Source organism: Grammomys surdaster, unplaced genomic scaffold (assembly GCF_004785775.1).
Source record: "Grammomys surdaster isolate TR1022 unplaced genomic scaffold, NIH_TR_1.0 216, whole genome shotgun sequence".
In the NCBI taxonomy this organism is placed as follows: domain Eukaryota; kingdom Metazoa; phylum Chordata; class Mammalia; order Rodentia; family Muridae; genus Grammomys; species Grammomys surdaster.
Window position 1 is genome coordinate 65,482 of NW_021604661.1, and position 26,963 is coordinate 92,444.

At 40.9% G+C, this 26,963-nt stretch overlaps 1 long non-coding RNA gene across 1 annotated transcript in view; it reads right to left on the minus strand.

Moving 5' to 3' along the window:
- Nucleotides 1-497: 497 nt before the first annotated feature.
- Nucleotides 498-26,963, minus strand: part of LOC114625355 — a 30,987-nt gene continuing 4,521 nt past the window's right edge. The window contains exon 3 of the long non-coding RNA XR_003712063.1: nucleotides 498-548. This is a non-coding gene — a long non-coding RNA (uncharacterized LOC114625355). The remainder of the gene's footprint in view (nucleotides 549-26,963) is intronic.

Consider the following 26,963-nt stretch of genomic DNA (forward strand, 5'->3'; position numbering starts at 1 on the left):
GGGCGAGGGGATTGGGGGTTCCGAGGGGGTGGTGGGGGATGGGGTAAGGGGACAACATAGGAAATGTAAATAAATCATCCAATAAAAAAAAAAAGAAAAAAAAATAAACCCATTCCTCCTCAAAATTGTGTTTGGTCATAATGTTTCATAAGAATTAAGGGGAGATCTAGGCTATATGCATCCTATTCCTTTTCTGAACGGCCTTTAAATTCATGGCTTTATTTTCTTTAAATGTCATTATTTTGATATTTATTTTATAGTATAAAATACAAATACTTTACTTTGCTGAGACAATAAATATTCTTCAAGTGAAGGTGAGAAATTAGTAGTGATTAAGAAGAGATCAGCATCATGGTTGAAATCTTCTGGGAGTAATTTATTAGGGTCAGCATACAAAGCTCTGTTCCAGAGATGGCCAGTGTTGTATACTTCATGCTGGCAGCCAAACCTAGTACTGTAAGGTTCATCCAGTTGATACTGGTTTTGAAGGCATAGAAGGGTCGTAGAGAGCAGCCGAGGATTGGTAGTGTGTGGCAAAGCTGAGGTCCCTGAAAAGAGGCAAGGAGAAGAGGCCATTGGTGAAGGTGCAGCCTCAGTTGCAGTACAATGCCCAGGACTGAAGGGGCCATGCTTAGAAACTGAGGCTTGACACCATGTGCCAGGATTAAAGACCCTAAAGAGAGCCCAGAAGAAGCTACTGGGGAAAGTGTAGTTCGATCACAATAGAAGAGCCAGCATTTTAGAGATACCAGTACCATGGAATGACTGCCAAGGACAGCAGCAACCATAGGGCAGATTTGACCTAAACAAAGAGAAAATGTGTGTGGGCTGCAGATTGCAGGCCCAAAAAGCAAAGCTAGCAGTTGCCCAGCCCCTTTGGAGCCCAGATGATTCTGAGTGGGTCCCAGACGGTTGTGGGGGGGTGTTTTGTTTTGTTTTGTTTATTGTTGAACTTTGGTTTTGCTTAGATTTGATTGTAACTATGCCCTTGTTCTTCTCTCTTTGAATAAAAAGTATTTAACTTGGTTTTGGATTGTACAGGAGCCTACAATTATGAGACCATGGACAGTTTAATGGAAATTTGAAATTTTAGAGACTGGGTATTTTAAAGAAGCTGAAGTGTTGAATGTTTGAATTTGTAAGGACTGTGGGACTTTTTAAATGTCTTATGTTTGATTTCTAGGATGGTCATGATTACATAACAGAGAGACCATGTCTCACAAGAAAATAATTTATGTTGTATATTATGTTAGCATGACATCTTTTGGACAACAAGAAAGGAAAGGTCATGTTTTAGTAGTTGTGGTGGTTTGAATATGCTTGGCCTATGGGAAGTGACACTGTTAGGAAGTGTGACCTTGTTGAAACAGGTGTGGCCTTTTTGGAAGAAATGAGTCGCTGTGGGGGTGGACTTTGAGGTCCTATGCTTAAGCTCCACCCAGGGTGAAAAGACCCTTCTCCTGGCTGCCTGCAGAAGACAGTCTCCTGGTTGCCTTTGGATCCAGATGTAGAACCCTTGGCTCTTCCAGCACCATGTCTGCCTGCACAATGCCATGCTTCCTGCCATGATGACAATGGACTGAACCTCTGAAATTGTAAACTATCCCCGATTAAATGTTTTCCTTTATATAAGAGTTGACATGGTCATGGTGTCTCTTCACAGCAATAAAACCCCAAGTAAGATAGTATTGATATGTTTAGGTGTCAGATTCACAAGAGGTCAATTGTGCAAGCTAGTTTAATGTTAATACAACACCAACTCTTCTGAAGTGAGGATGCTTTAGTTGAGAAATTTTCCCTACCAGCTTGTCTGTAGGAAAGCCTGTGGTGTGTTTTGTTCATTGATGATTTATTAGGGGTGCTACACACTCTGTGGTCTGTGTCATTCTGGGTGGTATAAGAAAAACTGAGCAAGCCATGCAAGCCAGTAAGTAGCACACTCCACGGCCTCTGCATTAGTTCCTGCCTCAGGTTTCCTGCCTTGTATTCCGGTCCTGACTTTCCTGGATGGTGGACTACAAGTTGTAACATTAAATAAACTTTCCTCCCCAAGTTGCTTTTGGTTACAGTGTTCCATTACAACAAAAGAAAATGTTAACTGAGACACATATGAGGTTTATCTCTAACCACTGTAGCCCATTCTGACTCTTACTTAGCACAACATACCTAAATGTGAAATGTAGCCTGTACCCAGGCAACTGGAGAGTGGGTTTGGTCAGTAAATTTCTTGCCACACAAGCATGAGGATGTAACTTTAATCCTCAGTACCTATATATAAAAATCTGGACACAGGGGCACATATCTGCAATCTCAGAGTTGGGGAGGCAGAGACAGGCTGATTCCTGAAGCTCCATGGCCAGCCAGCCTCACCTAGCCAAATCAGACTTAGAGAGAGGTCTTATCTCAAAAAGTAAGATGGAGAATCACTCAGAAAGAAACCTGACATTGACCATACACATGCCATGTGCACCGTACAGACATATGCAAGCACTCATGTTTCTCTGTAAAAATTTAAGCTTGTTCTTAGAAAATGTGAGAAGGGTGACTCCATGGGAAGACCAGCAGTCTCAATTAACCTGGACCTCCAGAATCTCTCAGTCACTGGAACACCAACCAGGCAGCATACACCAGCTGATATGAGGCCCCAAACACATATACAGCAGAGGACTGCCAGGTGCATCAGAGAAGATGCACCTAATCCTCAAGAGACTAGAGGCCCCAGGGAGTGAGGAGGTCTGGTGGGGTGGGGATGAAGGGGTGCTGACATCCTCTTGAAGACAAGGGGAGGATGTATGGAATGACAAATTGTTGGAGGAACAAAGTCTGAACTGTAAAAAAAGATTAAAGACTATTTTAAAAAAAAAGAAAATGTCAGAATGTATTCTAGATACATTCTTTTGGCCATCCAAGAAGACTCCACTATCTGCCAACTACTAGACATCACTAAAAAACACATGAAGTTATAAAAAATGAAACACAACCCCACTGAAAGTTGGGGCACATACTTTCTCATGTTTCTTTAATATGCTAAAAAAAATGATTAAAGTGGGAAAAGGAACTATTTGGGAAAACAAAGGGGAGGAGAGAAGAGTGGGGACAAGAATGGTAATGGCAGGGTGTAGTTATGCTTTATGTATGAAAATGTCACAACAAAATACATCCCTAAAAATGTCAGGTATTTGGTGTTGAAGTGTAGCTCAGTGACTTTCCATGAGACTTTGGTTCAAGTTTCATCATTGATGATTAAATTTAAAATACACATAACTTTAAAAAAATGAAACATGACAACCAGAGTATTTTGAACAAGTAAATAACAAAAAAAGAGGAGATGTGAGTGTTACTAGTCCCACCACCAACATGTCACACTCAAGTATGATGTGAGGGTTGGTTAGCTTCCCAGAGACCCCTGTATCAGGCTCTCCATATTAACATGTTACTCTTAAGTAGCCCAATGGTAGGAACACATTAGGCACATTAGGTTGACTCTTCCTGGAGCCTAGCTATTGTGCATATGTATAGTTTTTAATGTACAAAGGTCCAAAGAGACTGGGAATATGGGTCAGTGATAGAACACTTGTTTAGCATATGTGAGGCTTTGAGTTCAATTCCTTCTCATGCAAAAACAAGCAAGTAAACAAACAAAACAACCGACCCAAAGTCTCAAAGAAGTAAGTATTCAAACTCCAAGAAAACCAAACATGAAAAGAGCCTGGCTAGGTATATGATGCCTGTAATGGTAACACTTGAGAGATAGACATAAAGATCACTAAATGTTTAGGGCCAGGTGCAAAGAGAAGAAGCAAAATGGAAGACGTTTGATACCTCATGCAGAAAATGGTTAATTGAAAAGTCATATACCAGGTCTGCCTGACTCTAGCCAAAGAGGATCACCAAGGAGGGTACTTTACCCTCCTCATCTATGGGGAATATATAAGAATTTGCTCAGGAAAGACAGGCTAGGCTGTGTTTCCAGTCATGATGACACTCTTTGCTTACATTCCACTTGGTAAGACAGTGACACTGTACACCAGTAGAATTTTCTTTGTTGCCACACCATATCCACATGTGAAAGGCAGGTGTCCGTTCTGGCAAAGCCACCCCTGAAAGGTTCTAGGACAGTACTATGTCAGCCTTCTCCAGTGCTGCCCTTATCCAACAGTCTTGGTGTCCTTTGGTGGATAAAGCTGTCCTCAGAGATAACTGCTGAGAAAGACTTTATTTTCTAGTTTTCTTTGGGGAGGCACTGCCATTCAGAGGTACTTGAATAATCCACCTCCAGGCACAAGTTATGTGACACATTTCAATTTCAGCCTCTACCTGAAAGATAAGAAAGTAGGGGCCAACAGAACCAGAAGGGGTCTTTCTATTTGCAATAGCACATCTGTAGAGTTATGGAGACCCCAGAGGTGGCATGAGACCCACCTGGCCAAAGACAGAAGCCTAGCAATGCCTATGTAGACAATTTTCTTCACCTGTCTTGACTCTGTAGCATATCTACATATATAGTTATCCACTTGATAAACCTTCTATCTCACATGTCCCTCCTGTGCAAACCCTTCAACATACTCCTCAGCTGAGGAGGGTCAGGAGCCATCTTCTATCTCCAGGGTACTGCTACTTACACTCCAGAATCACTCTCCTCACACTACACCAGAATGGGAGCATCTTCCTGCAAATATGCAGTCTAAATCATCCCAAATCCCTCACCCGGTCCTGTACCTAAAGATGTGCTGCTCACCTGGAGCTTCAAAATTGCTTGCTTATTCCGTGATCAAAAGATCAAGGTACATGGCATTAGTAAGAGTGGGTGGCTGTTAATTGGTGCAATTACTTCTGCAGTAGAAAAGGAGCAGAAAGGTGGTGCAGACAGGAGGATTACAGTCTCTGTAATCCAAGTCTTTCCATTGGACTGAAAGAAGTGCATCTTTCATCCCATCCCTAATCCTGGAGCCCCCACTAAAGCAAGATATAAGGGCTGGAGAGCTGGCTCGGAGGTTAAGAACACCGGCTGCTTTTACAAGGGAACCAGGTTCAGTTCCCAGCACCTACATGGTGGCTCACATCCATCTGTGTTTCCATTTATAAGGAATCTGATGTCCTCTTCTGGCCTCTGTGGGCACTACTTGTATGTGGTACACATACATACATTAAACATACATACAAGCAAAACAGGCATACACATAAGATAAAAATGATTTTTAAAAGAAAATACAAATGTCTGTAATACAAGTCAGCTAATCTCTTATAGTCTGTCAAGTTGAGATCTGGCCTCACAGAAAAACTGCTTCCACTGGTCATCAAATTGTCCATGTGCCCAGGGTCCAGCGCACACAGTCAGCCCCTCAAACATGGGTTCAATTGGAAGGCTGATGGGTAAATTCAGACTGGCTAATTGAGCATGTGATTCTGTGGGTACAATGCAGATGCCACCTGAGACAAGGGCAGGAACGCAGGTCCTCACCTGATTGAGGTACTAGCTCATTGCCCAAGCCCTCCAATATGCTGACTACTCTTTCCATATGTCCCTCTTTTGCCTGACCTTTGCAGCCCTGCACATACTTGCTGACAGCATCTGGGATCCTCAGTTGTTCTTTTCTGTTAGGATGACCAAGCAGAAGCATCTCTACCAGACAGCACCCTGGGCACCTACCACCTTCCCTTCAGCTCTCTCCTCTCCTGGCTGTCATGGTGTTCTCCATGTGCTGGAGGTCTCTGCTTTACTCTCTCCTGCTCAGATGTTCCCTTTGTCTGGAAAGCTCCAGCCCCAGATATCTGCTTGGGTGAGTCCTCCTTCACATTGATGTCAGGAAATCATTTTCTCCATGCTGCTTATTCTGGTCACTTGGCTTCATATTCCAAGCTGCTTCCTGACCAAGCTTTTGATCCTGTTACCACAATTGGTACAACTTTTCTTTTTCCTTCTTACTTCCTCTTTAAATTACATTTTTAAACGGTGTGTGTGTGTGTGTGTGTGTGTGTGTGTGTGTGTGTATGTGTGTGTGTGTATTTAGTTGGGGTTGCTCACACCCATGCCATACATTGGGCAAGGAGATTTGAAGACAACTATCCTGATTCTCTCCTTCTACCATTTGGATCCCAGGCATCAAACTCAGGTCATCAGACTTGGCTGAGCCATCTTGCTGGCCCTTTTTCTGGCTTCAGTTCCAGCATCCCTTGCTATCAACTGCACTGTGCACTTGCCAGACCATTATGCCGAGAGTTTGTCATCTGCCACCTTCCACTTCCCTTACAGGAACTGGATGCTCAGGGATTTCTGTTTTTCTCCCTAGTTTTCCTTTTGTATTAACATTTGAATTAGCTTGCTGAAAATTCACATATTTTAAAGCATGAGCTCCGTTTTCTTTCACAAGGCTCATTGATGGGTTTTTTTAAGCTCTCAGATTGCATCTAGATAGCAACAAGCAGATATTTTTAACAAGTAATAATACTTTTGAAAAAAGCCATAGGCATATCTCTTTTTCTGTAGGCCCAGTGAAAGCTTTCCTGAAATATTTTCTTTTTTGTTTGTTATAAGGATAATTTTTTTTACTTTTTTAAAACTGAAAACCGTTTATACAATATATTCTGGTCATGGTTTCTCCTCCCCCAACTCCTCCTAGGTCCTCCCCACTCACCCAATTCCATGCCCTCTCGATAGATAGATAGATAGATAGATAGATAGATAGATAGATAGATAGATCTCAAACAAGAAAATAACAAAAGCAAACAAACCAGAGTTTTTAAAAAGTAACAGAGAAGGCATAAGAAAAACACATACCCATAAAAACACAAAATTGGAAGCCATAATGTACAATTAAAAGATCAGTAAGGAAAAAAATGCCCAAATAAGGTGATATGAGACAAAAGGCTACAAAAATACCATTAAGTTCACTTTGGGTTGGCTATCCTATTAAGCCTAACCTTAGGTATGGCTAATATACCCAGTGATACTCCATTGGAGAAAGCTATTTTTTTTCCTTTGCAGGTAGATGTCAATTGGTGATAGCTTCTCAGTTAGTGATCGGATCTCATATCCATGTCCCCCAGCACTGGGACTCTGGCTGGCTTATAACTGTGCAGGTTGCCAGCTCAGGTATTTCATCAGGGTACTTACAGATATGCTCCAACAACTAGAGTAGTGCCTTTCTCAGAGAAGACATGGGATAAGCATATGTGCCTGTCTGTGTCCCCATGAGACTAAGACCCTGGTGGCAATCTTTTTGCCATGTATCTGCCTCAGTCTGTTTGTCTTCTTCTGACTCAGTCTCTGGCAGTGACAGCTTCTGGGAACCTGTTGAGGCTACCTGGCTTTGTTTCCAACCATAGGCACTTACTTTCAAGAAATGTAAATTTATTCTGGGCCCTCGAGTTACTTCTTGATGTGTTAAATTGTGAATAAATTGTGGTGGTTTATGAAAGCCTTAGGAAAGTGATGTAATGCACATAGTCGGGCCAAATTTCTGTGTTTCTAGACAGTTGTCAGACAAAAACATCTATCATCTATAGAGGGCCACAGACCCCTTAGTGACTGGTCTTCTTGGTGAACAGCTTAGGCCTTTCAAGATGTGAGACACCGATCCAAAGACAAGCCAGACTTCACTCTGGGATATTGATCTCCCATCAACTGAGAAAGGTCATATTATAAACTGAGATTCTCCAATATAACTCAAAGGCCTCCTGCTACTGGTCACAAACCCCCCAAATATCCTAGTGGCATATAGCAACCAAATACCAACACAAGAAAGTGCAACTTAGAGGCCTCCAAACTTTGAATTAAATAACATTATGTATTGTTATGGTGGTGTGGTGTGCACATGCGTGTGTGTGTGTGTGTGTGTGTGTGTGTGTGTGTGTGTGTGTGTGTGTTATACATGGGCACACATATGCCACAGGGTGAATAAACAAATCTATTTTGTAAAGTCAGTTCTCTTTTTCCACCTTTAAGTGGTTTCTGAGGATTGAATTCAGATCATAATATTCATTTAGTAAATACTTTTACCAGTTGGGCCATCTCTGCAGCCTAGCCTCCAGACTTTAGACATGCAATATTGAATGGCTCACAAAACAAAAGAAAGGAAGAAAGAAAGAAAGAAAGAAAGAAAGAAAGAAAGAAAGAAAGAAAGAAAGACCGACTGACCTAGGGACATCAAATTCCAAATTACTAGCCTACATGTGTCTTTGCAAATTCCTAACTTGTGAGTTGAATACTTACATACCTCAAATATCTCATATCCTTGTCACAGATATCCATAAAACCATGATGCCCACACGTTGGGAGATAGAAACATAAAACAACCAAAAGGACAGGTCCCAAGGACAAGGATCTTTCCTGCAACAAATATCTCTGAGACCTCAGAGTATGATGCACAAGTTTCTTTGAAGCCCAAAGTTCTTGGGGTTTGGGGGGGGTAAAGAGTGGGAGATAGGTTTAAGACAAGGTTTCTCTTTGTAGTCCTAGCTGTCCTGGAACTATCTCTGTGACCAGGCTGGCCTTGAACTCAGAGAGATCCATCTGCCTCTGCCTTCCAAGTACTGAGATTAAAGGCATACACCACCACTGCCTGGAGAAGCCAAAAGTTTATAGCACAAATATAGTGGACCCCTTTGCCTTATATATATAAACAGGTCACATGTAGGATACAAAATCCCCCAAGCATCAGATGCTTGTGATATCATGGGTTTAATGGTGTTATATCCCACACAAAACCCCTCAAGGTCACTCAATGCTCATTTTTGAACTTCATAATCACAACACAGTGTGATAATGCGAGTACTTCTAGACAAAGTGCATAATACAGATCACCTATTTTCTCTGTTGGAACAGAAACTCTTAAACACCCCAGAATTCTCTTGCTCTGGGCAAAAGCCCTCCATTTCTCAAAAACCTCATATCTGACTCTCAGGCTCCCAGATACCTCAAGCCTCCAGCAACCTGCAGCAAGGACCTCTAAATGTGTCCAAGATGTCTCTGTATAGACCATGAAAGAAGTCAAACATGATTCCTTCGAGATACACACAAATGGAGATATATGCCAGATAGAGAGCTACAGTGAGGTATTGCTATTCTTCTGAGTAGGACACAGAGCAAGACTAGGTGAAGCAGAGGTACAGGTAGAAGGGGAGAAGGAGAATTAGGGAAAACATACTGAGAACCTGCTGTCTCTATTGAGTTAAGCTCAACCTCAGGACCCTGACTCAGGCACTTGAATAACTTCCTGCTCTCCCAAAGTTTGTCTTGTAACATCCACAGGTATATACCTACATGCCCACAAAATACATACACAATAAGTAAGTGAATGTCTTACAAGAGAAATCAATTAATCAGAGGCTTACTTACAGTTTTGGAGGGTTAGTCCATGATCATCATGGTGGCAAGCAGACAGGTATAGTTCTGGAGCAAAAGCTGAGAGTTTACATCTGATCCATAGATATGAGGTGGAGAGAGAGATAACTGGGATGACATGGACTTTTGAAATCCCAGAGCTCACCTCCAATGACACACCTCCTTTAACAAGACTATATACCTCCTAATCCTTTCCAAACAGTTCTACCAAATGGGGGCCCAAGCACTCAAATGCATGAGTCTATGGAGGTCAGTCTCACTCAAACAAACACACAGGACTAAATTACTATCAAAATAGACTGCAGAACAGTAATTAATGTAAGTGATAATGATGATCCATTCATCAAGAACAAAGTCATGAGCCTGCGTGATAGCACATGCCTTTAACTGCAGCACTCAGGAGGCAGATCTCTGAGTTCAAGGCCAACCCAGTCTACAATGTGAGTTCCAGGACAGCCAGGGCTACATAATGAGACAGTATCTCAAAACCCAAGAAATGTTACATTATTTATAGAAAAATGAATCCAACTGTATATAGTTGTATTAAGTAAATCAAACCAGTCTCAGAAAGAGGAAGATTGTGTTCTTTCTCTCATTTGTGGTTCATAGATTGAATTTATGTAGACAAGTAAAATCATTTGTACACGTGTGACATGAAAGTAGAAGTAAAACTGTCTAGGGAGACAGAGGAGATGATCAGGCAGTGGGGAAGCATGAGGAAAGTGGGGAGCAAGAGGTTATAGAGATAAGCATGATCAACATACAAAATATGCTTGTATGGATACTTTAAAAATGAATTGATCTGAATGAAAATAAAAAAATAAAATGAAAATGAATGAATATATGTACATCTTCCAAATACAAGAGCTAAAAACTGATAGAACAGAAAGGAGGGACAAAAAATTCCACAGTTATATTTTTGAAAACACCAACATTCTTCCATGACAAGAAGACAGAAAAGAAAAAACAATCAAGAAATATATAAAAGACTTGCCCAGCCTGGTACCTCCCAGAGTGATCCAAGTAGGGCACAGCAGAGACAAGCCCTGCTGGCTGCCACGTGGAAGACACCTAGAGACTGGGGGTGGCCACTAAGATAAACAAGTAAGTGGTGGAGAGATAGAAGAGAAAGGGAAGCAGAATGGTATGCACAATGAAAAGAGGCAGAACTGGAGATGCAAACTTAGAAAGGAACGGCCTAATGTGAGTAGCCAGCAATGCTACCTGAGGCTATAGTGAGGTCCTGGGCCATGTCTGGGTCTGTAGCCCTGGAACATCAGGGTTTTGTGTCGATGTCAGTGGTCCATGTTACCACCAAAGGCCATGTGGATGTCCCTAGTCTTGGCTGACACCTAGGGTCATGTTGATGTCTGTAGGATGTGCAGAACTTGCCCTTCCTCCTCACCAGCTGCCCTGTACCTCACCCAGGAAACAACCAGAGCTGGCTCTGGTTGGGGAAAGGGGGCTGAAGTTGAGATAGTCCTGAGAATAGGAACAAGGTAGAAAGTGCTTGATGCTTCATCACTGCATGTAGAAGAGATGACCAATGCCTGGGCATTGCTGGAGAGCTGGCCCAGGTGGTCTGAGTACATGAGAGCTGGCCCAGATGGAGTGAGCAGGAGAGATGAGGAAGGAACTGTCAAACTGGCCAACTCAACTACAACCCAAAGCTTTGAGTTGGCCCATTCCAACATCTACCCCATCTACGAACTGTTAGAGAGCGTGAGAATTTCTGAAGTTAAAATCAGTGTAGAGAAGGAATTTCTGTCATTAAATACTTATAATGATTAGAAAACAATGACCTCAAAACAATTAGCTAAGGTTCCACCTTTAGACAGTAGAAAACAATGGGCCTCATCTATAATCCTAGAACTTGGGAGGGTAAAAGGAGAGGACTATGAATTTGAGTCTATCCTGGGCAACATAGTGAATTTTAAGCCTAGCTGGCCTAGATAGCAGATTATGAAAAAGCAAACAAAAACAAAAAACAAGTAAAAAATTAAATCTAGAAAAAAATCAGAATAAATCCAAGAGAAGCATAAGGACAAAAAAATAAGTATTTTTCAGATAACCATCGAAACAGAAATGACAAAAATTGATAGAATAAAACAATAAAATCAAAAGTAAGTTATTTTAAAAGATCAGTTCATTTAACAGTGTCAGGTGTGTGTGTGTGTGCGAGTGTGTGTGTGTGTATGTGTGTGTGTGTGTGTGTGTGTGTGTGTGTGAGAGAGAGAGAGAGAGAGAGAGAGAGAGAGAGAGAGAGAGAGAGATGAACAATATCAGTAATCCCAAAAGTATAGATTCTTCTGCTATTAAATTAATCATAAGAAGATATTATACAAAATATTATCCAGAAAAATGATGCTTAGAGGAAATGGGAAAATTCCTTGGAAAGCAATAACTTGCAAACCTCAGTCAGGAAAAGATAGACATCAATAGTCTATATTTATTGAAGATATTGAATTCAAGTGTTTAAAAATGTATCAAACATGTATGAAAGAAATAATCCCAACTATATATAAACCTTCTAGCGAACTGAAAAGGCAAACCTTCCCAAAGCATCAGAGAGTCAGTATTACCTTATGACACACAGTACATAACATTTTAAGAAAATAAAATTATAGAATATGACTTATGAGCACTGACATGATAATCCAAAATAAAATGTTAGCAGTTTGTTCACAGTAAATAATAATAAAATTAAAAAGGAAAGGCCAAGAGGTGGTGGGGTATGCCTTTAATCCCAGTACTTGGAAGGCAGAGGCAGGTGAGTTTGAGGACGTCCTGGTCCACAAAGAGAGTTCCAAGACAGGCAGAACTACACAGAGAAACCCTGTCTTGAAGAGACAGACAGACAGACAGACAGACAGACAGACAGACAGACACATAGATAGATAGATAGATAGATAGATAGATAGATAGATAGATAGATAGATAGATAAAAATTTAAGGTTAAATTTTATATCCTCGTGGGATTTATACCATGGTTTGTAAGTGGACTGAACATTTTGAAATAAATCTCTATACTTCATAGACTTATAAAAACGAGCATCTCAATCAATACATTTGACAGATATCTGTGAGTTTGAGGCCAGCCTGGTTTACAAAGCAGGTTCTAGGACAGCCAGGACTACACAGAGAAACCCTATCTCAAGAAAACAAAAAATAAAAAAATTGATAAAATCCAACATGGTATATAACTACCAGCAAACTAGGAATAGGAAGGAACATCTTTATACTGATAAATGTAATCTACAAAATATCTAAAGTTAACATAATCTTTAATTGTAAAAGACTGAGTGCTAGCCATTCTGACTAAGGTGAGAAGACATCTCACAGTTACATTTAATTTGCAATTCCCTGATGGCTGAGGAGGGTGAACACTTTAAAAAAAAATGTTTACTAGCCATTTGTGTTTCTCCCTTTGAAAGCTGTTCCATTAATAGCTCATTTATTAGCTAGACTATTTAGGTTTGGAGGTGGTTAATGTTTACAGTTCTTGTATATATTCTAGATATCAACTGCCTGTTTGAAGTATAGTTTGCAAAGATATTCATCTTTGCATAACACTAGAAAAAAGAACCATAAAGGTGGGGGGCGGGGGGACAGGGGAAGAGTTTTAAAGGAGGGTTGGGGGGAAGAAAGTGAGAGAATACATGTGACATGAATGCAGAAAGGGGCTAATGGGATAAGAAGGGAGCAGCATGAGAGAGACAGAAAGATGGGGGCGAGGAAGTGAGGAAAGTAGGTGTTAAAGTGCCCTACTGAAACCCACTACTTTGTATGCTGATTTAAAAAAAATGGTAAAACTGAAAGTAAATACTTTCTATCTTCAGATTGAGGACAAGGCAAGGATGTGTGCTTTTACCATGTCTACTCAACATTTTACGGACTGCTCACAAGAAAAATCAAAACAGCTTTCGTTTACAGAAAAGATGTGATTCTGTAGAAATAACGAAAACCATATGATCTGATAACTACCACAGTATCTGACACTTATGGGAAAAGTTGGGTCTATTTTTCTATCCTAGCCACAGACAATTAAAATGTAAATAAAAACTAATATCATTTACCATAAGCATGAAAGCTGTGTGATATGTAGTGATGCCTAATTTAGCTTAACAAGATATATATAAGACTCATATGTAACATTTTGCAAACCTTAGGTAAAGGAAAATGAAGCAACCTTTTTTTTCAACCTTGTATTGGTTCTTTGTGACTTTCACATCATGCACCCCAATCCCACTCATCTTCCGCTCTCCTTGAACCTGCCCTCCACCCTTGTAACCTCCCACAAACATAGGAAAATCTCATTGTGGAAGCTGTAGTGTGTCACAGTGTGTCATATATATATATCTCCTTTGTCTATACTTCATTGCTTGCAAATGTTCACTGCAATGAGTCTTGTACGAGTGCTTTCGCTTCTGCTACTCTATCCCGTACTGGAAGCTCAGTGGGTTCTGTGTGTCATGGAGATTCTGTACTTTTGGATCTGTAGGAACAGCCCCTTCATGCATTCCAACTTCATCAATGGAGTAGGACTGGGGTGGGCCAATTCAAAGCCCTGGATCTGGCCCTGAGAGGTATCTGACTTGGTCAGCCCACTAGCTCTCCTTCTCTCCCAGTCTCGAAGCCTGTTCACCCGCAATCTCAGCAACCAGGCCCCGCTCTACCTGCTGCCCAAGCAAGGTGCGAGGCCTGCTCTCCCAAGTGTTGCAGTTGGTGAGGGATATGGCTAGTTCTCCCATTCTCATGATCCCAGGGGCAGCTTTCCCATTTGTCATAGGTAGTGATGGATGGCAGAAGGGAGGAGGGCATCTTTCCCTCATCAGCACCATCTCCCAGCAGATAAGAGGCAGGGCCGGCTCTCCTGTCCTCACTCCCTTGGGACTGACTCACCTGAAACCCCCATGTCCAGGGACAGCTTGATTATGCTACCCAAGTGACATGCAGGGCCTGCTCTCTCAAGTGCTGCAGCAGGTGAGGGCCAAGTCTCTTGCTCTCATGACCCTATCAGGGCCAGCTCTCTCACCTGCAACAGGTGGCAAAAGGGAGGGGAGGGCATTTCACCAATCCACTGGCCAATGCCTCACCAATGCCACCGCACAGCAGACAAGAGGCAGGGCCAACTCTCCTTCACTCGTGCCATTGCGGCTGGCTCATCCACAACCCCCACATCCAGGACCAGCTGTACTATGCTACTGAGGCGAGTTGCAGTAGGTGAGGAGCAGAGCCTGATGACATCAGGGCCAGCTCTCCTGCCTGTCATAGGTGACAAGGGGAAGACTGGGGCATTTCTCCCTTGCCCATGTCAAGGCACAGCAGGTAAGTAGCAGAGCTAGCTCTCCACCAGGATCAGCTCTACTGTGCTTTCCAGGCAAGGTTCAGGGCCCGCTCTCCCAAGTGCTGATGAAGAGCCTGTCCAGCTCTCATGAACCCAGGATCAGATCTTCCATCTGCCACAGGGGATGAGGGCTGAGTTGGGGAGAGGATATCTCTCCCTCATCCATGCCATTGCATGGAAGATGAGTGGTAGGACCAGCTCTCCCACACTCATACCCTGAGGGCAGGCTCACCTACAACTGCAATGTGCAGGCTCACTCTCCTAAGTACTGCAGCTGGCTAGGGGTGGGGTCAACTCTCCTGATCTCACACTCCCAGGGCAATATCTCCCACAATGTCTAGGTGAGTGGTGGGGTCTCACCCTCAGACATCAACATGTCCCCAGGCAGCAGCCCAGACCAAAGATGGCCACCTAACAGACCCCTGCTGCTGCAAGGCCACAGACCCAGATGTGATCCCCAGTGGCAGCACAGGCCAGGAACCCACTATGGTCTCGGGTGGCATCCCCAGCTGCTCATATCAGGCTGCTCCTCACTATCTTTGAGTCTCCAGTTCTGCCTCTCTTCATTGTGCCCACTTCCTTCTGTTTTTCTCTCTTTTCCATTTCCCCACCACTTACTTGCTCCTCTTAGTGGTACCCAGAGTCTCTGAGTGTCTGGGTTCGTTTCAGAAATGATATGCTCAGCTTGTGCATTATAGCACCAGACAGGAGGTCATCTCAGGCATGATCTCAGGCTGGTAATTACCTCAGGCTAGTTCCCTGTCTGGGCCCCATGGAGCAGCTCTGGTGGTCATCTCAGGTCTGCTCCTCAACTGAGCCCATCCAAGTGACCCCATGCAAGGGTTATCTGTCTTGGGCTTGCTCAAACCTAGCACTCACAGTCCTAGGTGGGGTTATTCTGTCTCAGGCTTACTCCCCACCCTGCAGAGCCCTAATTGGTTATCCAATACCAAGTTCTCATCCATGAAACATACATACAGGTAACACTAAACAGACTCAACATTGTGTTTGTGTGTGTGTGTGTGTGTGTGTGTGTGTGAATTAAATAAAAAAGAGGCTAGGTGCTTCCTCTCCCACTGAAGCCAGACAAGGCAGCCCAGCTAGAAAAACATATCCCATGGACAGACAACAACTGGAGCCCTCACTCCAATTGTTCAGGACCCACATAAAGGCCAAGCCGCACATCTGCTACATATGTGCAGGAAGGCTAGGTCCAGCCCATGTATGTTCTTTGGTTGGTAGAGAAGGGGAGGGGGGAGAGGAGAAGGATTGTGGGAGGGGTGACTGGGAGGGGAACAGTGAGGGGGATGTAAAGTAAATACATTTAATTTTTTTTTAATTAAAATTTAAAAAAAATAAGAAGAGCTCTTTCATTCTGGTTGCCTGATTTACTCTTAGCCCTGCTCCAGTATGCCAGCAGGAGTCCTGCTTCATACCTCACCTCCATTCCCTGGGGACTCTACCTCTTGGTGCAGATCCAGGCTTCCCCTAGCTATTTCCTGTCTTCCTGTCACCCTCTCACCCATCCCTTCTAGCTCAATTCTATTCTTTTGGGTCACCCACCAACTCACAAAAAAAAAAAAAAAAAAAAAAAAAAAAAAAAAAAAAAAAAAAAAAAACCACTTTCTACCAGGGACTCTCAGTGGCCCCAGTGGACTAGACCTCAGGTAGGCAATTTTCACTATCCTTCTTGTCATGAATTCCCATCTCTCCAAGAACACTCTTGGTCCTGCAGCAGTCTGCTTGCAGGATCCCTCCCCCACCCCTAACCCCGCACCCCGCTCCTCATCTTTATTCCCCGGTGGACTTTGCCTCTTGATGTGAACCCAGGGTCTCCCCTGTTCTTTCTCACTCTCCTTCTCATCAATTCCTCCTAGTCCACCCTCATTTCTTTATGTCACTTGCCAACCCACAGAAACATTCTTGACCAGGAATCCACAGCCAATATACTTGGCGAAGATCCAGAGTAGGCAACAGCAACAAAAGAACAGAACACCCACTCAACAGAGACACAGCCAGATATGTAACTAAGGAACACCTCAAGCATCATAAATTCCCGATACCTAGAATCAGTACAAAAACATAAACAGCCAAGACAATATGCCTCCTCCAGAAGCCAACAACGCTATTGAAGTAGGCCGTAAGAGCAGCAATTTAGCTGAAATACAAGACAAAGACTTCAAAATAGCAATTATGAATATGTCCTAGGAACTTGAAAAAAATATGAACAAATGCCTTAATGAAGACAAGAAAGACAAAAACATTGAATAAAATAACCAAAACATATCAAGACATCAAGGTAGAATTTAGCAAATAAATAAAACACTAAAGAAATAAAGCCAATCTGAAATAAAGCTGGAAATGATAAATTTAGGATGTCAAAAAACTCAGAGGTAAGCCCCAGCAACAGATTCTAAGACACAGAAGAGAGAATTTTATGCCTTAAAGACAAGGTAGAAGAAATGAATAGGTAAGCCAAAAGAATAATATTAAATCTTAAAAAGGAGTGGGGGGGAGCGAGCTGGGATAAGTCCAGGTAGGCTACCCACCTGTCAAACTTCCACACTCTCTCATTATCTTGGTGTTCCCTGACCTTATCCCCAATCCTGTGCCCTACTGCTTGCTGTGCCCCAGCCTACAGCTGGGGCAGAGACTCACCACTCTACCAAAGAGACCACACAGACCGGGAGAAGTCCATGTAGGCTGCACTCTCACCAAACTCCCCCACTCTTTCACTATCTTGGTGTCTCCCCAACTTATCCCCAGTCCTATACCCTCCTAATTGCCTTCCTTGCCCCAGACTCCAACTAGGACAGAGGCTCCCTGCTCTACCAGAGACCACACAGACTGACAGACTTGACAGAAACCAAGGCTACACAGAACCAGAAGACCAGAGAGGAAACAGAAACCTAAGAAGAAAACACCCATCCATCAAAAATAAACTCAGAAATTAGTACCTAGACCTAAAATTACCCCAAATCCAGATGACTAGAGGCCAGAAAATGGACCCAAGAATCAAGCTTCTGTAGCCATTCTAATATTTAACAAAATAGACTTCCAACCAAAATTAATCAAAAAAGACCAGAAAGGATACTTCATACTCATCAAAGGAAAAATCCACCGAGATGACATCTCAATTCTGAACATATATCCTCTAAATGTAAGGGTGCCTACATTTCTAAAAGAGACATTACTTTTTTTGTTTTGTTTTTTTGTTTTTTTATATATATATAAAATTTATTTTTTTTCAAATTGTAATTTGTACTCATTCACACAGAGGTTATAAACACAAAAAGGCAGGACGTGGGGAAGGGGATGACACTGGAGCATGGGTGTTCAGGGAAAACAGATATTTTTCAGAACAGGGTGTCGGCTGGGTGAAGGTTCAGGGGATAGGTCACTATGACTCCACCTATGATTCACTTGTCCTTATCTAAGTTGGTATTATCTGCCAAGGCTATCTATTTACAAGGTCTATGACTTCTCAGGCTGGTAAATTGTCACAAAAACTGCCTGTTTACAATAGCTTATAGCCATCTGTTTCAGTGTTTTTCCACAGACACCCAAGACTTGGTATTAGTATACATGTATGACAGGCCTATTTCTGATTTTAGGCCTATGGCTGATTTTATGCCTTCAGTGTGTAAGCAGGGATGCCCCTGACATCTCCTCCCTTCTCTAAGTATAGACAGGCTGTGGCAAATCTAATCTTGCAAAGGCAGGGATAGAGGCCTGACCTCTAGTACTTGAAGGGGACCTTGTAATGGCTCTGGTCCCCCTGTTGTTGTCCAGTGAGGCATGAGGGCCATACCTGTCCCGGTGTTAAAAGAGACATTACTAAAGCTTAGATCACACATTGAACCATACACATTAATAGTAGGAGACTTCAACACCCCACTCTCACTAATTGACAAGTCATCCAGACAAAAACTAAACAGATATAATGAAAGTAACAGAGGTTATGATTCAAAAAGTCCTAGCATATCTACAGAATATTTTACCCAAACACAAAATAATATACCTTCTTCTCAGCATCTTCTGCAAAATTGACCATATAGTTGATCACAAAGCAAGTCTCAACAGAGACAAGAAAATTAAAATAACCCTCTGTATCTTGTCAGACAACTACAGACTAAAGCTGGATTTCAACAACAACAGAAACAACAGAAAACCTACAAACTCATGGAAACTGAACAACTCTCTACTGAATGACTACTGGGTCAGGGCAGAAATAAAGAAATTAAAGACTTCCTAGAATTCAATGGAAAATGAAGGCACAACACCCAAACTTATGGAACACAATGAAAGTATTGCTAAGAGGAAAGTTCATACCACTAAGTGCCTTCATAAAGAAATTAGTGAGATCTCACACTAGTAACTTAATAGCACACCTGAAAGTTCTAGAAAAAAATTTTAAAAAATACCCGAGTAGACTAAGAAAGAATCAAGTAGAGAGCTGAAATCAACAAAATAGAAACAAAGGGAATAATACAATCAATGAAGCAAAGAATTGGTTCTTTGAGAAAATCAACACGATAGATAGCCTCTTATCCAAACTAACTAGAATACAGAGGGAGAATATCCAAATTAGCAAAATCAGAAATAAAAAAGAGGGTATAACAACAGACATGGAGGAAATCCAAAGAATTATTAGTTCTTCAAAAATCTTTACTCTATTAAACTAGAAAATATAAAATAAATGGACAATTTTATTGCTGAATACCACTTACCAAAGTTAAATCAAGAGCAAATAAACAATTTAAATAGAACTATAACCACTAAAGGAATTAGAAGCAGTCATTAAATGTCTCCCAATTAAAAAAAATAAAATAAAAGACGAGGGCCAGACAGTTTTAGCACAAAACTCTACCAGACTTTCAAAGAAGAGCTAATATCAATACTCTTCAAAATAGAAACAGTAGGAACAGTTTCAAATTCATCTTATGAGCCCACAGTCACCCTGATATCCAAACCACACAAAGACTCTCAACAAAAAACCAGAATTACAGACCAATTTTTCTCATGAGCATTGATGCAAAAATATTCAATAAAATACTTATAAATTGAATCCAAGAAAATATCACAAAGATCATCCACCATGATCACATAGGCTTCATCCTAGAAATGCAGGGATGGTCAACATACAAAAATCTATCAGTATAACCCACCATATAAACAAACTGAAAGAAAAAAACCCACATTATCATCTAATTAAATACAGAAAAGGTCTTTAACAAAATCTAAAACCCCTTCATAATAAAAGTCCTGGAAAGATTAGGAATACAAGAGACACACATAAACATAATACAGACAATTTACAGCAAGCCTGTAGCCAACATCAACATAAATGGAGAGATGCTCAAAGCAACTCTCAAATTTTGAATTCTCAAAATCAGGAACAAGACAAGTTTGTCCAACTGAAGGAAATCAGAGAGATTCAGATAGAAAAGAAAGAAGTCAAAGTATCTTTATGTGTGGATGCTATGAGAATATACATAAGTGACCCCAAAAAAATCTATCAGGAGACCCATAGCAGATAAACACATCAAGGTAGCTGGTTGGTTAAATACAAAATTAACTCACAAAAATCAGTAGCCCTCCTACATACAAATAATAAATGGACTGAGAAAGAAATCAGGGAAATAACATGCTTGACAATAGCCTCAAATATAAAATTGTTGAGGTAACTCTAACCAACCAAGTGAAAGGGCTGAAATTGGAGGATCAAGTTGTCAGGGGCGGGAGAGAGTGGAATAAAAAAGGAAATGCAGGGAGAGACATAAAATTAAGGGCCATTGTGGGGGTAGAATGGAAACCTAATACAGTAGAAGCTTCCTAGAATATGTACATATATGACATATATATATTTACCTGGGGTAAAACCAAGTACTACTACTGTTCCTCTAAGAGAAAGTAGCAATAAAATGACTTCTAATGATATTCTGCTATACTCAAAGATCAGTGCCTCACTCAACCATCAGAGAACCTTCCTCCTGCAGCAGATGGGAGCAATTACAGAGACTCACAGCCAGATATTACATAGAGAGTGAAAGACCTTGGGACACTCAGTCCTAAATGAGATGTCTCCATCCCTCCCCTCAGAGCTCCGGGAACCCCATGGAACAGGAGGCAGAAATTGTGTAAGAGCCAGAGGGGATGGAGGACACCAAGAGAACAAGGCCCTCTGAATCAACATAATCAAAACTTGTGTAAATTCATGGAGACTGAGGCAGCATGCACAGCATGCACACAAGTTTACACCAGGTCCTTTGCATAAATATATATATATTGGCTTCCAGTTTTGTGTCTTAATGGGGTTCCTGGGTATACAAACAAGTGGGTCCCTGAATGTTGTACCTTCTCCAGGACTCCTTTCCTACTGTTTGTATGTTTTGTTCAATTCCAATGTGTTAGTTTTTTGTTTTATTTTATACTATTATTATGTCTTAGAAACCTGTGTTTTTTCCAATTAGAGACTAAAAGGAAGTGAATTTAGATGGGAGCAGAGGTGGGGAGGAACTGGGAAGAGTAGAGGAAGAGAAAACCGTAATTACGTTATATGTGAAAAAATCTATTTTTAATAAAATGGGGAAAAAAGGTTATCTACAATCATCAAGTTGGCTTTATCCCAAAGATGCAAGGATGGTTCAACATGCACAAGTCAATAAATATAACCCACTGTTGTGGATTGCCCTGGTGCTGTTGGTATTTTGATGTTAATTCCACTTGCTCAAGAGGAACTGCCCCAACAAGGAGTGGATCACATACTCAGGTGATTTCATGCGAACCTTCTTCCCATTTTAACTGATCAAATAAAGGCTAGAGCCTGTGATTGGGCAGTGGAGGGGAAAGGTGGGGCTGGAGGTTATAGAGAAGGTGAAGAGAGGAAGGAGAGAGGCAGATGTGAAGACAGAGGAGACAGAGGAAGTCAGAGGAAGAGGTGGTGGAAGGAAGATGGAGCAGAACCACGTGGCCTGTAGAAGCTGCAAGTAGCAAGGGGTCTCATAGCTGGGGACTAGAGTAATGTAGTGGTAAATCTCCCCAATCTAGGCATGCAGCTTATAAATATTATAACTGAGTTGTGTGTTCTTTGTATGGGTTTATTGGGGTTAGAGATGTACTGCAACAACCCACCTTATAAACAGACTGAAAAACAAAAACCACATGATCATTGCATGAGATGGAGAAAAGGCCTTTGACAACATTTTTAATATCCCTTTCTGATAAGTCTTGGAGAGACTAAGGATACAACGAACATACCTCAACACAACAAAGGTAATTTACAGCAAGCCTACAGCCAAGAAATGCTCAAGGCATTTCTGCCAAAATCATTAAAAAAAAAAAAAACAAGAATGTCCACTCTTTCCATACCTGTTAGAGTACTTGAACTCTTGGAGCAATTGGACAGCTGAAAGAGATCAAGGGGATATAAACTGGAAAGGAAGAAGTCAAAGTATCTTTAGTTGCAGATGATAGACTTTTACACATAAATGACCCAAAGGACTCTAGTAGGAAACTTCTACAGCTGATAAACACTTTCAGAAAAATAGTAGGATACAAAATTAATACATAAAAAATCAGTAGCCTCTCTATGTGCAAATTAAACACATACTGAGAAACAAATCAGTGAAATGGTGCCTTTCACAATAGCTACAAAAATAATATATTTTGGGGTAACTCTAATTAAGCAAGCAAAAGACTTACATAATAAAAACTTTAAGACATTGAAGAATGAAATTGAAAAAGATATCAGAAAATGGAAAGATCTCCCATGCTCATGGACCAATAGGATTAATTCTGTGAAAATGGTCATTCTAACAAAAGCAATCTATAGATTCAATACAATCCTCATTAATATTTCAACACATTTCTTCACAGAAGTTGAAAAAAACTTCAACTTCTTACAGAAATACAACAAAATAGGATAGATAAAATAATCCTGAATAATAAAAGATGTATCACCATCCCAGATTTCAAACTGTAGAGCTACAGTAATAAAAACAGCATTTTAATGTCATAAAAACAGACACATTGATAAATAGAATAAAACTGAGGACCTAGACATAATTCCACACACCTACAGACACTTGACTATTTAGAAAGAAGCAAAAAATACACAGTGGAGAAAAGACAGCATCTTCAACAAATGGTACTAGTCCAACTAGATGGCTACATATAGAAGAATCCAAATATATCCATAATTATCACTCTGCATAAAACTCAACCCCAAATGGATCAAGGACCTCAACATCGGATACCTTGAACCTGAAAGAAAAGAGAACAGGGAATAGGCTTGAAGTTAATGGCATAGGAAAGAGCTTTCTGAACAGGATATTGATAGCACAAGCTTTAAGCCCAACAATTAACAAATGGGACTGCATGAAGCTAAAAAGCTTCTGTTCAGCAAAAGACACTATCACTCCGCAAATGTGACAGCCTACAGAATGGGAAAGGATCTTTGCCAATTATACATTTGGTAAAAGGTTAATATCAGAGTAAACAAGGGGCTAAAAGAAAAAACCTGAACAAGAAAACAAATAACCCAATTTAAAAATGGGATATAGAACTAAACACAGAGTTCTCAAAACATGAAACCCAAATGGCTGAGAAACACTTAAAGAAATGTTCAACATCCTTTGCTGTCAGGGAAATGCAAATTAAAACTACTTTGTGATTTTATCTTACCCGAGTCAGAATGGCCAAGATCAATAAAACAATTGACAGCACATGCTAGTTTGAATGCAGGGAAAAGGGAACACTTCTCCATTAGTGGTGAGAGTGCAAACTGGAACAGCCGCTATGGAAATGAGTGTGGAGGTTTCTCAAAAAGCTGAAAATCAATCTACCACAAGCTCAGCTATAGCACTCTTGGGCAAATACCCAAAGGACTCTACATCGTACTACAGAGATAATTGCTCATGCATGTTCATAGCCACTCTACTCATAATAGCCAGAAATTGAAAACAACCTAGATGCCCAACAACTGACAAATGGATAATGAAAATGTGATACATTTACACAACAGAATACTATTCATCAATTAAGAAAAATGAAATTATAAAATTTGCAGGTAAATGGATGGCACTAGAAACAATCATCCTAACTGATGTAACCCAGACCAAAAAAAAAAAAAAAAAAAAAAACAAAAAAAAAAAAAAACAAATACTGCCAACTTTTCTCTTATATGTGGATGTTAGCTTTTAAGCTTTCTATATGTGTGCTTCTTTCGAAATAACCAGAGATAATGTATCTCTACACCATGGGTGTAGGGGAGTAAGGGATCACCTAAGGAAGGTGAAATAGCGTACAGTGTTATAAAGAGATTAAAGAAGAAACTAAAATAGGAGGATTAAATAAATGAAGAGGGGAGTGGGAGTTCAGGGTGAAGGAAGGAATATTGACAACTAATACTAAAGGCCACTTGAAAACCATATGGAAACATACTACTGAAGAAACTTCCTAAGATATATACATATATGGGAGGAATTTAAATGAAGTCACCATATAATGGAGGAGACAGTGCCCCAACTGGATGTCTTATGCCACCAAATAAAACCTCCAGCGCCAGGAATTGGTTATATCTTGTTAAGTCATTGGCCAAATGGGTCCCATAGACACCACTCCCCACTATCACAGGCTATTGCCAAGGTTATTGGTTGCTCTCCATAACCTGATGGAAAGTCCTTATAGCTGAAGAAAGCATTTACTTATGTCATTTAACATGGAGAAATTGAGCTGGAGCCTAACTAGAAGCTTCACTACTACTGATTAGTATTCTCAGTGCTAAAAGGTGCTCTGAACACTACTGGGGGAATAAAGTATTCATCAGTTCGACCCAGCTAAAAACCCTGAGGCCTACAACATAGATCTGCCTCCAAGATACAATGGTGCAGTAGTGACACAAAAGTTATAGGAGTAGCCAGCAACTTTTAAAAATTGGATTTAAGATCCATTCTATGTGATAGGACCCATATCTGACACCGAATAAGTGGCCAATAGCCTAAGACTACACAGGCCATGTGCCTAGGGAAAAGCCTACTACTCTCATTCTGCTAAAAAAACATAGCAATCAAATGACTCCTAATGACATGTTGCTATGGTCATGGGACACAGTATCACTCAACCCTCATCAGAGAAGCTTTTTCTTTTAGTAGATAGTAATTAACAAAGAGATCTATAATAGGGCAATGCAGAGAGAGACTTTAGAGCACTCAGTCCTAAATGGGATGTCTCACCCTTAACCAAGAACCTATTTGCAGTCAATACATTCTGGGAAAGGGAAAACCAGTTTTCTTCAACAGAGGGTCACTGGAATATAAAGCATACTGCAGGGCAGGCCCCATGCCAAGGAGTAGCTGGCCAACACAAAATGAACTCCCTTTTTGTATGCATTTTTTGTTTGGGGTTTTGTATTGGGTTGGTTTGGGTTTTCTCTTACTGATTTTTGGTTTTTTGTTTTGTTTTGTTTTGTTTTTCTTGTGGGATTTTTTTTACTAGAGAGAGAGAGAGAGAGAGAGAGAGAGAGAGAGAGAGAGAACACGCACATGAAGTTGTGTGGTGGTGTGAAGGTATGGCTAATAGAGGAGGAGCTGGGGAGGGGAAATAACATGACCAAAATACATTATATGAAAATAATTTTTAAATAAAAATTAAAAAATAAACACACATACACACAAACTAAAAAAAGAGAAAGGTGTTCGGTGTCAGGAATCACTTCAGAGTTGTTAGCCAATGAGGTCTCATAAACTCTCCTCATCCAGAAAAACAAACAATATAGGTTATTGGCATTGCTCTAGGTTACCCTCCAGAACTTGACAGTAAGATCCTGTTGCTGAAGACACCACGCACTTGAGTCATTGAACATAAAGAACTCAAGCTGTTACTGACCTGGAAGCTTCATCCCTACTGGCTAGCTTTCATGGTGATGGAAGATTCTATGTATACTACCAGAATAGAAAAATAATCCTCAATCACACTCAGCTACAATAATGACTGGCCTGAAAAGACATGCCCATTGGTGCAATAATAACATCAACATCATGGGAGTGACCAGCCAATTACTGATTGGATATAAATCCCACTCCACAGATGAAACCCATTCCTGGGACCATTATCAAGCCAATTACTTGTGATTAGACAGGTCATAGGCCTTATGGGAGAACCTCTTACTATTATTCTGCTAAATGAACATAGTATTAAACACGACTCCTTATGTTTTATCACTATACTCATAAACAAATGTATTTCTGAACCTTCATCTGAGAAGCTTCAATTTCTAGTAGATGATGATTAGCAGAGACCCACAACTGGCCAAGGTGCAAGACTGTAGGATGATCAGTCCTAAATTGAACATGTATACTTCACCCTCTCCTCTCAAGGCTCAGTGAGCATTGTGGAAGAGGGAGCAGAGTGTAAGAGCGAGAGATTGGAGATGTCTACAAGGAAACTGTCTCTGGACACAGCAGGACAGTTGCACATATGATCACACAATGTTGTAACAACATGCACAGACCTGTATAAGCCCAAACAAGACAAAATCTCAACATGGAGATTAGATTTCAGTACAAAATCTCATGCCTAGCGATGCAGCGATTCACATTTATTAGCTTCTGGAAGAAGAAACAGTTTTCCCTAAGAGTGTTAAGAGTGTTGCCCCTAGTCAGGCGACTATGATCTAGGGAAAGACTACACATTCCAAGAATAATTGGGTAGAACACATTGGTCTTGAGGAATGTTTTTTAAAGGAGTACAAAGTTGGGTAGATGGGGAAGGAGTGGTGGATCTAGGAAGAGTTGGAAATTCTTAAAAATCTAATAAAATAAAATTAAGCCCATGGCTGGACCAATCTTGAATCCAATGGTAGAATCTTTCATTGTTATTTTGCTAATCATCATGCTGTCAATTTGTGATCTAAATATTTTTATTTATTTATAAACACCTATAGACCTACACTGCTCTCAACCTTTGTCAGAGAAGCTTCCTTTTGCAGAGGACTGCAGTCAGTGCAGAAATGCATAACTGGTGTGACTGCTAAGAATGAAAGACTGAGTGAGTGTTCATCCCCTAAATCAGACATCTTTACATGCGAGCATATACCCTCTCTCTCCTGCTCCAGCCAAGGCTCAGGGAACATCATAGAAGAAGAGACAGAAAGGATCTAAGAGCAAAAGAACAGGGAAGAGAGCTATGAGATGCTGTCTTCTGGACATGACATGCATTCATGAACTCACACCAGCTGTGATTAACTACACAAGACCTACACAAGATCAAAGC